At 48.8% G+C, this 13,154-nt stretch overlaps 1 long non-coding RNA gene across 1 annotated transcript; it reads right to left on the bottom strand.

The window, feature by feature from the left end:
* Positions 1-6,541: 6,541 nt before the first annotated feature.
* Positions 6,542-12,675, bottom strand: LOC141991585 (uncharacterized). The gene is made up of 3 exons (XR_012640392.1): positions 12,069-12,675; positions 9,921-10,051; positions 6,542-8,824 (listed from the first exon to the last, which is right to left on the bottom strand). It is a non-coding gene; the product is annotated as an uncharacterized LOC141991585 (long non-coding RNA).
* Positions 12,676-13,154: the final 479 nt, after the last annotated feature.

Genomic DNA, 13,154 nt, shown 5'->3' with positions numbered 1-13,154 from the left:
GGAACAACTCTGGAAGGGTGGCTGTTGCCATTGTGATCACAGGTAATAGGCATTCGGCATCTTCATGTTCCTGGTGACTTACGGACCGTGCCAGGATGCTGGAAGCACTGTCTGTCTGAGGCACTGGCCATGCTCACACCTATCTTGTATGCACTTCTGCTAACAGCTGACTGTCCCGGATGGTCCCACAGAGCAAATGAGAAAGCTGCATGGAAGAGCGTTTGCAGCAGGGCTCCCTAGGGCTCTGCCGCATTCACAGACCTGCCCGAGGGCGACCCAGGGCTTTGCTCCACGCACAGATCTCAGCCTATATGGAGCTGGCCTGAAGCTCATGGGAAGATGTGGCTGTGACAATCAAAACTGGGACAAATCCACGTTGTGTTAGTGGAACTGTGCCACGGAGCCTGTCTGGTACAACGTTATCAGATGCAGTGTCTGATCCTGGCCCCGTTGGTCTCACTGTGGCCCAGCACTTGCCCGAATCCAGACCCACGTGGGAGGATGGGGCACAGCTGGATTGAAATGTTCCAGGTTTGTATGTGTCACATCCCTGAAGCACCTGGGAGATCTCAGAGAAACCTGTTGGAGCGGGAATCGCTATGCTAGTGAGTACGCGCTTCTGTGCAGGAAGGAGTATGGCAGAGGTGTGAATAGACTTGTTACCCCAAGAGCAAGGAGATTCCATTCACAGACATGAGTCTATTCTCCCGGCAGGGGTCGATGTCTGTCTGAAGGTTCAGTGCATGGACCAGCTCTTGCTGCAATTATTGAAATAACCAGTCAAAAGCTGGGTGAGACGTGTGGGAAGTTTCCAAGTTGTTTCCATCACACAAAGGTCAGAATAGACTCATTGCTCCTTTTTTTTTTCAAAATTGATCAAGACTTTTGTTAATCGATATTTTTTTATCAAAAGCTTTATTGCAGTCATTATCAACACGGAGATTATCAGACTGGAAGGGGGATAAAGATCAGGATAATATTTTCCTATACGTTGTCAATAAAATTTTATTAAAAATTGTCTTAGAAAAGGGCATATATGAACAAAAAAAAATCGGGGGGGAAAAATTGCACGGTCACAGAGGAATAGTCTGTTATGAAGCGGACATTGGCTTTGCCGTGTTTTGCAGGAGGAGCTACTGGCCTCCATCATTCCAGGGTGAACAGGAGCGGGCAGAGGAACTGCTAAATGGTTTTCAGAAGTGCAGGCTCTGCGTTCTTTGTAAGGTCTATACTCCCAAAATGGACCATTTCCCCCACAAAAGCAATGTATTTATGATATGTAGGGCACGGCTGCAACAACACTGGCTTGGTAAAGAAATCTGAAACGCCCTGCGGAAGTGCCTTGGGATGCTCTGCTGCCATTTGTGACTGCAGAATTCTGGAGTTGGTGGCGTTCAGAATTTTGGAAAAAATTACATTTTTTTTCACTTCTGAGCATCGGGGGAATCCTGGGCTGCCGTAGGTCACTCCACATGCCCTGTGCAGAGTGGTACCAAAGGGTCAGAGCTGGGGCAGGGGCTGGGATCTGGCCCAGCGCATTCAAATGCACATGTAGGAATTTCCAAAAATCAGCATTACAGCTGCAGTTTTGCTGCATGCAGGAAGCATCCCCGGAAGTCAGTGACACCCCACAGGGGTTCATCCACTCACAACCCACTACATGATCTGGCGTAAACCTACCCTCAGAGATGAGGAACTGGGCATCATGAAAACCACAGAGTAAGTGCAAAGCAATTGCTTCTATCCCTGCAGCTCTGAACTCTTTGGGGGAAATTCAATCCCACAACTACTGAAAACTACAGCTCCTTCATGAAAGTGATAACTGCAGAGGGTGGGGTAGGGGACCAAATCAATCTGGGTCAGCCTGGACTCTGGAGCTGGCTCCAGCCCCTCCAGAACATGCTAAGAAAGTTTCAGTCGCTCTCCAGCTGGGCAGGAGATGCATTCTGGTGATGGCAAGGTGAGGTCTCAGGCTTGTGGGTGTATGGTTTGGTTTTAATGTATTTGCCCTGGAAGCATCATGGAAAGTTAGATCCGATGATTCATTACTGTTATTGTGGCAGTGCCCAGATCACCCAATCAGGATCACGCTCCATTGAGCTGGGCACTGCTTAAACACCCCCGAGAATCAATCCCTGCCCCAGCAAGCCGGCAGTATAGTTTAAGAAAAGAACATGGCCTGCAAGAGCAGGAGGCAGGGAGGAAGGCCAGGGGACATGACTTCCACACGCAGCGTTTCAGAAATGTCCGCATGACCCAGTTTGGCATTTTTGGAATGGAAAGGTTCAATTTTTCACTTTGAAATTTACTTTATTTTCTATTTTAACAATGTAAATGGTCAAAATGGAAATGCAACACTTCCATTGATCCCATATGGGGAAAAATGGAATTTTTGTTTTCTGAAAAAATTCCAAATTTTGTTGTTTTCCTCCCGATTTGGGATAAATAAACATTCAAAATCTCACAATGTTTTGAGAGATGGAAAATCCGTTTTGCTCCCAGCTCTCTTCTGAAAGGCTGAGAGGTCGGTGGGGTCTCTCTGAGCCCCCTCCTCAGGATCTTCTGAGGCTTGAACTCCTGCTGCAGGCCCAGCCTGACTCCTCTCGGCTGGCCTGGCTTCCTACAGCTGCTGGCCTCCGGCACTGTTCCCAAGCCATGGGGTCACTTGGCTGCTTGTGCCTGGCTTGTTAGACTGGGAAATGAGTCAAGAAAACTTCTGAGCAGCCTAAAAAAGATTGTAGCTCAGTGAGGAAAGGGAGAGGGAGACAAGATTTTTCCAAGGCCCAAATAAAAGAGGTGAGAGAGCCCTGCACCATGGCTTGGCTCACTCTGTCCTCTTTGTTTATATCCTTGCCATGTTCACGGCCCACGAAATAAAGAGTGGCCTTTTGAAATGCTGGGTGCATCCCAGGAAGGAGTGTGGTGGCGTAGGTTACAAGTTCTGCATGGGAACAGGCGGGCAGGGGACATGCTCTTGTGGCAGGCGAGGGTTGTGACGGAGTGTGCGGTGTGCGTAATACATGCATAATCTGATCGGGGGTTGTGAGACTGGCACTTGGGGGAATTAGTTGTTTTATATTTGGCACGGAGAGGAACTGTGTAGCTGAGCAGGAATTTAACAAAGTGCCCCTTGCACATATATAGACCCTGTTTAATTTCAGGCTGTGCAGAAATACTATGAGCAAGGTCATTACAAGAGCAGTGAGGACTCAGTGAGATCTGGGCAGGAGGACCGTACCTCCTGACGGTTCCTGGAGCCAGCGCCAGAACAGGGGGTGACGACGCTCCCTTTGGCACTGCTCAGTTGGGCTCCCGTGTACAGCCCAGCTCTTCTCCAGTCCGTACCTGTGTTTACAGGATGCTATTTTCAAATCCTCATAGCTAAAATACATTGTTTTCCCCCAATGGAGTAGTGGCCCAGCTACTCTGGGTGGCCTGTGTCCTCTCAAGACTTAGCTATTCCACTGGGAACATTTTTGCTGTAGTCTCGATTTTAAAAACTGGGCTTAGCTGCTGTTTCCGCTAGGAAATGTGTATTTTCCCTCTAGTGGCTCAAAAGTGGCTGGTGGGAGTTTGCTGAAAGTTAAGGGAGAAAAAGGCTACTTATGGGAAGTGACCAAGCTTGGGAATTTCACCCCAGCTGGGAATGTTTGAGAAGAGATGAGCGTGTGCTGACTGGTGGTTATGATGGAAAGTTTTAGCAGCCTGAATGCTCGTCACTGTTACTGGCACAACAGCTGTAATACGCAGTTTGAAGGTCTGCGCACGATTCAAGCCGCTCGGTGATCATTACTCTGTAATTTTCTTGTTTTATAAACATTGAGTCCCCACATCATTATTTTTCTGGTCCTTGTGGTTGCAATGTTTGGATCTGTAGTTTGAGCAATTTCTGCCTCAGACCCGCCTGGGGCTGTTCCCAGCTCCATGGAGAGACCGTCTCAGCTTTCGTCCAAAAGCAAACTCAGGCCAATGCTGGAGGGAGTGCTGGATAGGATGCTGTCTCCCTGCGTGGCTGGGTTGAGTGTGTCATCTCAGTAAAGGCCATAGAGGTGCATATAGGCCATGAGAGATGCAGGCACAGAGTCAGATGTCAAGGGCTAGGTGTTTAGGTGAAGCAGATGCTTCTTTTGTGGCTGTGTTTGGCTTGCCAGAGTGTGAAGTCATGTGACAGCAGCCAACCAACTCCACCACAACATCGTGTGGTACAAGTCAGCCAGGGAGGAGGTGAATTCATGTGACAAAAGCCACCCAGTGCCCCAGAAGTTGGAGAAAGCACATGCCTGGGGTGGGAGGGTGGCTGGGCTGGGTATCCCCCCGTGCCAGGGGGCATTGCTCCATCCTCCACTCTCACAAGGGTTGTGTCCTGTCTGGTTGCACATGCCGCAGGCTAGGGAGGGTGGCCCCACTCCTGTGGGCAGAGGCCTCCCACAGCTTCACACCCTGAGCCCTCAGGAGCTGCTGTCCAACACTGGACCCAAATGCCCAAGCTTAGTTAGATATCACAGCTCCAAGCTTTAGACCTGGGCACTGCCCTGAACGCTTCCTCACCACGCATGGGATTCTTGCCTGCCCTCCATTATGTAGAGCAGTGGTGGGCAACCTGCGGCCTGCGGGCCACGCATGGCCCATCAGGGTAATCTGCTGGCAGGCTGTGAGACAGTTTCTTTACACTGACCGTCCACAGGCATGGCTGCCCGCACCTCCCAGTGGCCACGGTTTGCCGGTCCTGGTCAATGGTCCCTGTGGCCCCATGCCACTTCCTGCAGTTCCCACTGACCTCCAGTGGTACTTGTGTGCCTAAATCTTCTAGGTGCTTTCAGAAATCCAACCCTTGCTCTTGCCTATAATCAGAAGCCCCCACTTCTCATTTCTCTGCTCTAACCTTTCTCCAGGGCATGGAGGTTGACAGGATGTTGTGCCGTAGTCCAGGGGGGCTCCACCATTCTCCTGCCCCTGAGCATGACAAATCAGGGTGCAGCAAACACCAGACCACACTGCCACCAACAGGGATAGAACCAACACTCTGCATCCTCAGAACACAGCTTTCTGCCTGGAACCTCGCTTACCTGTACCTGGCCGCACAGCTCCTCCTCCATTGACCACCCGCGCCCAGCAGGCCGTATGGGAGCCTGTCACAGCACGCAGCCCGGAATCACACTGGTAGTTTGTGCAGCTGGATTTCACGTCAAACTCGCATCCCCCTTGCTGCCCCACATCTCACCTCGTCTCTCGCCATGCCCACTACCCAGGTTCCTCCGTCCCCCAGAGCATGTGTGTATGGGATTACTTCCCCCAGAGGCATGGGCAGCGTTTCCTAGGAACCTCTGTTTGCACCGTTCTGTCCGTGTTTCGAGCCACTCTGAGTTCATCGATGCTTTTTTCGGGTCTCAGTGGAGGTCGCAACTCCTTGCATTTAGCCAGGGTCTTTTTCCCCCCTTCCCCCGCCCTTAACTACCTCCCCCTCCTCCCCTGTCACCCAGAGCGGCGGCGACCACCCAGCCCATGATTCCTGCCAAGGCACTTGAGCCAGCTGTGGACAGCCCCACGACAGCTGGTCAGAAATGTTCAAACATTTCCCTCGAAAACATGTCGCTTTCACCAAGCAGTTTGGAGAATGTTGAAGTGAAACAAAACCAAAGGAAAAAGAGCATAAAATACAATTTAGTTTTAGTTTTCAAAAACCAAAACCAAGCTTGAAATGTCAGAATTTCAGCAGTTTTTCCATCTGTCACTGGGCCCTGCGTAGGCCGAGGTGGACCTTCTGCGGAGGAGCCTGGCAGGCAGGAGCTGGGAATCATGTGACCCAGAGGGACAGCAGTTACTGATTGGGTCGGATGGGTCCTAGCTGGGGGTTATAAAGGAGGGTCCCAGCTCTGAGGGGACCTGGGACCAGGAGAGGGCTGGGAGTGCCCTCTCCTGTGACTACATCTACCTACCCAGCAGCCACCCACTCCACAGATCCCTCTGGTCTTGGGAAGGTCCTAATCATTAACCTGACAGAGGCCGCAGGACCCCACGATCTAGGCTGGGAACTGAACTGTTGCTTTATGTTATGATTACACGTTCCATTTTGTGCGGGTTGGAGAATAAACAGGGCCCTGCCTGAGGTAAGCGCTAGACTGAACTGGGCGTAGTTGATTGGGTCCCTCAGCATGCTCCTTCTCTCTGTCTCCGTTTTGTTTCCTGACCATGACAGACTGGACAAGGAAAGGTTTTTTTTATTTTCCATTTTTTGATTTTTCTTTGTTTCCATTTTTCTTTTGATGCTTTGTAACTTCTCACCCATTGGAAAAGTCACAGAGCAACAAAAGGAGAAACAAGAAAAAGGAAAGAAATCCCTCCTAGAAGCCGTTCATTCTAGTCCATCCCATGGCAAAAAATCAACTGAAGGGGCAAGGGGGGGGGGGGGTTGAAATTTGAATGTTTATTTATGTATGTTTATTTCCGAAACAAAAAATTCTATTTGGACTGAAAGGAAACCGAAACTTTTTCCCATTTCACTGGGAAAATTTCCTACAAAAAACCATTATTTTCCAGCTCAAAAGTTTGAACAAACAAAACAATTGTTTCCAAACAGCTTTAAGTGCCACTGGGCTCCCCCATGTGGCAGTATGGGGTATAACAGCCACTGGAACCTCCAAACACTGGTAGGTCAATGCCACCAGGGTCCCTAGGCAGCAGCAGATGGAAGCACACACCACATGTGGGGCCAGCTGCCCTGGTGGGATGAACTGGGACAGCACCATTGACAACCAGGCGCTGATACAGTACCTAGGGAATGGCTGACACAGCTGGAACTTTGCTGGGGGGCTAAGCCTGCCCTCCAGCCTTGAATCACTAGCCACCACAAATACGATTCTCGATTTGCCCAGTGTTCAGCCCTAGGCCAGTGCCTGCCATGCAGTGCTCTCTAAGGAGAGGGCTTTCCTGAGGTGATGTGTCCTATCCTGCCAGTCCAAGGCAACTATGAGGAGGTGCAGGGCTGGCTGAGGGGATGCCGTCTAGCACCAGCCCTGGGATGCTGAGGCCAGCGCTTCCCTCTCCAAACTGGTACCCGTGCTGCCAACCCTTGCAATTTTATTGTGGGTCTTGCACTCTTTGGTGTTTTAAAGCCCCAGCTCCTGGAGTCATATTGTTACGTGAGGGTTGCGGCTTTATTTTTTTAGAAAGAAAGAGTCCTGGTTCATAGAAAAGCTTGAAATCACAACCTGAGTGCAGCCCAAAGGCACAAAATCCAGAAGACCACTCATTTTCAAACAGTATTATTTTAGAACGTCTCCATGATTTTTCTGGGGTCCAACTTGCAGCTTGTGAACATTTGGGTCTGGAGACCCTGTAGTAATCCCAGCGCAGAGCCAGGCAAACGGATCCCTTTCACTTGACAAAGCCTCATCTGTTTTAGCCAGGCCAAGGCACTGCAGCTCCCGTGGGCAGACACAGCTTTGGGGAATGGGGGGAGACGCCGCCCTGGTGCTGACACTGTGAAGGAGTTTGCTGGATGTTTTTCTGGGTGGGAAAATCTCCCTTGTTGCTGCAAACACAACTTTCCATGACCAGGGTGTCAGACCCCTCCCTCGGCGCCTGCTCCTCTTGGCTCAAAGCCAACTGCCTGTCCATTTCCCCCTCCCTGCCAACCTGCAAATGCTGGATATTTTCCCATCAGTACAATTTCTTTTCACAGAGCTCTACCCATCACTCAGCTGCTGGGGCACACTGGAGACAGCCTGTGGAGGGACAGGCCTTCCCTGCCCCTTCCATCAATGCTTCTTGTGCAGATCTTCGGGGCAGCCCGGAACACACTTTCCCTGTACACCTGAGTGGTCATTTCCATGCGTGGTGAGGAACTCCAAGCTGTCCAGGGAAGTCCTGCTGCTTTGGGGTCCCCTAGTGGAAAGTGCACATAGCCCAATACAACCTAGGGCGATGGGCCAAGCTGCAACACGTTGTGGTGAGTGTCTGGCAGAGTGGCAGGAACGTGGCCTTGGGGGGAGATTCCATATGTCCATGGATTGCTGCACGCTTGTTGAGCTCCAAGTTCAAAGGTGCACACAAGGGGGGCCGTTTGCCACAGGGCTGAGCTGGACATAAAAGGTTGTTTACTCCGCTCACTAGAAAACAGACTCATTTAACGTTCCTGCTGGCTTTTTTTCTTTTTCAGGTCTGAAGTTTAAAACCCTGTCACTGGAAAACCCAGCACATACTCTGTTTGCAGGCTGAGCCCGAACATGGGTGTAGTCCAGGCCCAGATCCTCAAGGATCCGATTTCAGTGAAAATTAGGAGCCCAAATACCTTTGAAGGTCCATGGATGACTCATGTGAGTCAAGAGACTCTGAATCAGACCCAGCGGTTCAGTTTTTGTAGATTCATAGATGTTAAGACCAGAAAGGACCCACTGTGGTCATCTAGTCTGACCTCCAGTATAATATAGGCCATAGAACTCCCCCAAATAATTCCTTTTTGAACGAGAAATTCTTTTTGTCCTCCTCTGTATTTCATTGCTGGGGACATTCCAACAACAAGAATATTCCCCCCCTTCCGTAGACTAATTCATCCAACGTGCTTTTTCAGCAGTAATGACCGTAGCTTCATAGCAACCCTGTGAGGGAGATGAGTGTTTTATCCCCATTTACAAGGGAAAGCGATGCAGACAGAGGGGACAATCACACCATGAATCAGTGGGGGAGCTGGGCTGAGAATCCAGCTTGTTTGAATGCCGGCACTGGTCACTAACCATCATCAGGCTGCTTGCTTCCTGCAGGGTCTGTGCTGCTCAGTGTCTCACGCACTCTGCTGCTCGCTCCCCAGCTGCCATCAGAGCTGATGCTATGCAAAACATTTGAATTAAACCACAGACCCACTCAACCCAGAGCCTGCATGTAATGAGGAGTTGGGCGGGAAACTCTTTTCACAGGCCATGTAGACTGTTAAAATTTTGAAAGTGGTTCCCAAATTGCCCAAAATGGGGAGAAAAGTATGAACTGACAATCCAAAAATAAATAAATAAAAATAAAAATAAAAAATCACATTAGGCCAATTAAAACGTTTCATTTCGATCATTTAAAAACATTTTGTTTCAGTTTTGACCTTCATTTTTACTTCTCTTTTTTACTAAGAACGTACGTTTCCAAAGGGAAAATTTTGTTTCAAAACAAAAAACAGAACCCGTTTGGGAAATTTCAACAATTTCAAAGCTTGTTTTTATCTAATTGTTTTTGACAGGGACATGTATCAATAGCGACCTTTTCCTGCAAAGAGTTTTGGTTTCAATGACTCAGTCATTTCCAACTGATAGAAGTTTTGTCAAAAAATTCCCAGCCAGCCATAGTGTGACGTCTGAGATGAGGGATGTACACAGCTGCCAAACTCACCCCAGCTGCCTGGTTCCTCTGAGGACGTGGGGAGGTGATCCCTAGCAGCAAGACATGTCCGAGAGACTGGCCACTAGATACTCCCCACCCTGGTAAAATGCAAGCCCCTGGACACTGAGGAAGGGGACAGCTGTTGGGAATCATTCCCTTGGAGGTTGGAGTTCACTGCTCTCCAAATGCAGAGCAAACCTACAAGACTGTTTGTATCATGCTGGCTGCATTTCTTTCTTTGAATTATTCATTCCCATTCTCTGTTGGTAGAAAACATTCCTAGGCCAAGAGGAGCGAGAGCCGAGAAACCAGAGACCCTGCGGGTAGGAGCTGTTGCTGCAGGTTAGCCTGTGTCCCCTAGGTGGCAGGCCAGAGAGCAAACAGCAGCTGCCAGCGGTTTCCTATTCCCATATGGCTTTGATATTGGGAAGTCAGCCCTGATAGCTGCAGACGATCTGGAGCCATCCTTTATAAAGTAAAAGGCAGTGATTGGTGTGCATGTCTGCCACTGTTTCCCATTTACACCAGAAGGCTTTGGGAACCAATCCAGCAGTACTTACAGCCCAGGCAGCTTGTCAGGCCCAGCTCCAAAACGATTTGTCAGAAGAAGAGTTTAACAAGTGAGGCTAGCCTAGCGTCCTTGCTTGGGAATAGGTCAGACATTCACGGGGAGAGCAGCATTCCGCCACTTCTGTTTAGAAACACAGAGAGACAAAGTAAACACCAAGCATTAGCTCACGGGGTGTGGTGAGGTCCCTGGAAAGTCAGCTGGCTGGAATACCATATGTTGACGTGTTCCTTCCAGCTACAATGAAATGACACTGACACTGTAATTTAAGACACTGAAAATAGGTGCTCAGATGTGAAACAAGCTCTCAAGTGTATTAATGCCTACTGCACACAGTGGATTTTCAGGGAGCGCTCTGGCTAGCGGCAGCTCCTGGATAAATTACACAGAAAGCAATGGGGCAGCATCCGTTTGCAGGAGCAGCATGCGGCCATGGACCCCGGAGAGCAGTGACAGCTGGGGCCATGTCATACACCAAAAGGAACAGAGAGTGGTCACGCAGAGAGTCCCTTGCACACCATTAACTCATTTCAACCAATAGAATTGCAGCTTGCAAATTAGCCAGAATGGAAGGGTTATGTTTGGTTAAGTTACCTTTGAGGTCATAATAGCACTACATAAGAATAATGTGACATATTGACCTAGCCCCGTCTAGTGTTTATAGTCATAACAATCACAGTGCTAATCACTGCACTTAATCACAACTGAATGCTTTCAAGTGTAGCCTACATCAGCTGGTCAAATTGTTTTGGTTGAAAAGACTTTTGACAGAAAACGGCTTGACGAACAATATCAAAGTTTGCCAAAAAACATCAGGAGCATTTGAAACTTTCTGATTTTTTTTGTCAAAAGGAAAATTTTCATTCTAATTTCATTCCATTTTTTAAAAATACTCTCTATGCAATTTGATTTGATTCAAAAAGAAAAAAGTTCTTTTTTTGGTAGTGACAAAGGAGAGAGAAAGCAGAGAAGAGCCCCACATAAAGCCCAAAACTGAAAACATTTGAATATGAGTCAAATCCAGTCTAATGCCACTTCTCATTTAGTAACTAAGCCAAAGAAACAACGTTATTGAAATGAAAAATCCATGAAAAATGTCAAATAAAATGAAAGTGGCATTGGCATTTTTGCTGGACAATAATTGCCATTTTTGACCAGCTCTGCTAGAAAGTGTGAAAAGCTGGTGAAATGACATGATTCATTTGGTGCTAGCTTAACTCACCTCCTCCTTGTTCAGCCCACACACAGGTGTGGGTGTGCAAAGGGACACCAGTCATCACAGATCTACAGGGGCCATCTACCCATCCCAGAATCCCACCTGTCTCCTGTACTCCCAGGGAGCTGCTCTGTGGTTCTTTACTATTTTCATTTTCATGAGCACTTAAAGGCTTTGGATGAGCTGAGGGCCCCATTGGGCCAGACACGGCACCCACGCAGCATGCCTTGAGGCGTGTCCTTCCCCAAAGAGCTCACATTCAGACTAAGGTGAGAGGAAATGGTTGCCCCAAGTTTACCCAGCAGGTCAATGGCAGAGCTGGGATTAGCACCAGACCTCCTGAGTTGCAGTGCAGGCCACATAGTGTCCTCTGGTCATCTGCCCTAGCCCCTTCTTCATCCTTGGCTGCCCCACACCCCCATCTGGCTGCAAAGGTCAGGCACTGCAGAGGAGTAGTGCTGTGCAGAGCACCTCCACCCCAATCCCTCTTGCCCGTCTGACAGGTCCCTGTCAGTATAACTGTGCCCTCAGGGAATCTCCAGGGAGAGAAGCTGCCCGCTGACCGCACAAAGAGGGTGGCCTCTTGGGCTGGTTCTGCAGGGGCAGCCTGGGCGTGGCACCCCTTTGACTGCACTTAGCATCCTGCTTTTCATACTCTCTGGCTGGCGTTTTAGTGATGTGCTCTTAGGATGATAAACCGCCTCTGTGCAGTTATACGCATGGCCAACACACTTATCTCAAGGATCCAGGGAGAAGCCACCAGCTAGACCTGAAGCATTTCCTACACCCTGCTCCTAATTACTTGAATTAAAAGCAGGGGTAAGCTCTGGCAGTTCAGGCCTCTAATCCTGGGCTTAATAAAGCAATGGGAAAGGTCTTAGGCACTCCATAGAAATCACTCTCTGACAGTTTATTAGCTCTCACCTGTGCCCCCAACGAGTGTGGAAATGCTGCCCTGAACTGGCACCAGCATGCCCCAAACTGTCCCCGATCAATCAACCAAGTGTAGGCAGGGTCAGGGCTGATCTGTGCACAGAGGAGAGAAATAATAAAACCATGCAGAATTCTCCTTCCCCACCTCGCTGATCTCTGCCACATGGCACTCACTGGGCCTGCTCCTGCTCCACTGACGGCAGAACTGGGCCTCATCTTCAGTCACAGACCGTGAAGAGGGAGATGTCCTGTTGTTATGACCAACCTGACCCTAGCCAGCCACTTATACATTTCTTCCACCAGACAAAACAGTGGGAGAAGGGAGCTGCTCTGTGGTATGTGGCACCCTATAATAGCCTGGCACCTTGCAAGACTTACCTCTCTCTCCCCTTATCACCTGATGTCATCGATCCCCTCCATTTGTCTGTCTGAGGCTCCAAACCTGCCAGCACTTGCTTACGTGCTTTGGTCACCCACAGAGACAATCCCACTGCACCCAGGGTGACACATCAACAACAATGTTTACAGGATCAAGTTCTTACACTGGCATCTGCCCGGTGCAGGATTGTACCTAAAAAGTGCCCTGCAAAGTGCCACAGAGCCCAATGGTGCGGGACACAGAGGTAAACAAAGTGTATTTTAAAGCTGGTGGGAAATTTTGTGACAAACTGTTTTTTCACCTGCAAAAATGCTGATTCATCAAAAATGAAACTGTTCCAAAAAGAGGGTGACTTTTGATGAATCTCCTGCCTTGAAAAAGTTTTTTTGGGGAAAAAAATGTTGAAATTGTCAAGCCGTCCTGGTTCAACATTTTTGAAATGGCAGGTTTCAATGTTGTGAGTCAAAAATGACATTTTAGTAAATTTAGACTAAAAAAAAAGCTGAATGGAACCTTTCAAAATTATCTGCACAAAACCTTTTGATTGATTCCCCCAACTGAAAATTTGTTTGGATTTCTGGCTCATGAAAATTTTCAAGGGTTCAACTTTTCATTTTGATATGCAAGGGTCAAGGCAATAGCGATTTGGGCTCCTATCAGACGTCTGCTCTTATTTTGTCTAGTTCAAGACAAGAGTG

This window comes from Natator depressus, chromosome 7 (assembly GCF_965152275.1).
Source record: "Natator depressus isolate rNatDep1 chromosome 7, rNatDep2.hap1, whole genome shotgun sequence".
Lineage (NCBI taxonomy): Eukaryota > Metazoa > Chordata > Testudines > Cheloniidae > Natator > Natator depressus.
Note: the sequence above shows the minus strand (reverse complement) of the source record. Positions and strands in the feature narration are given on the sequence as shown.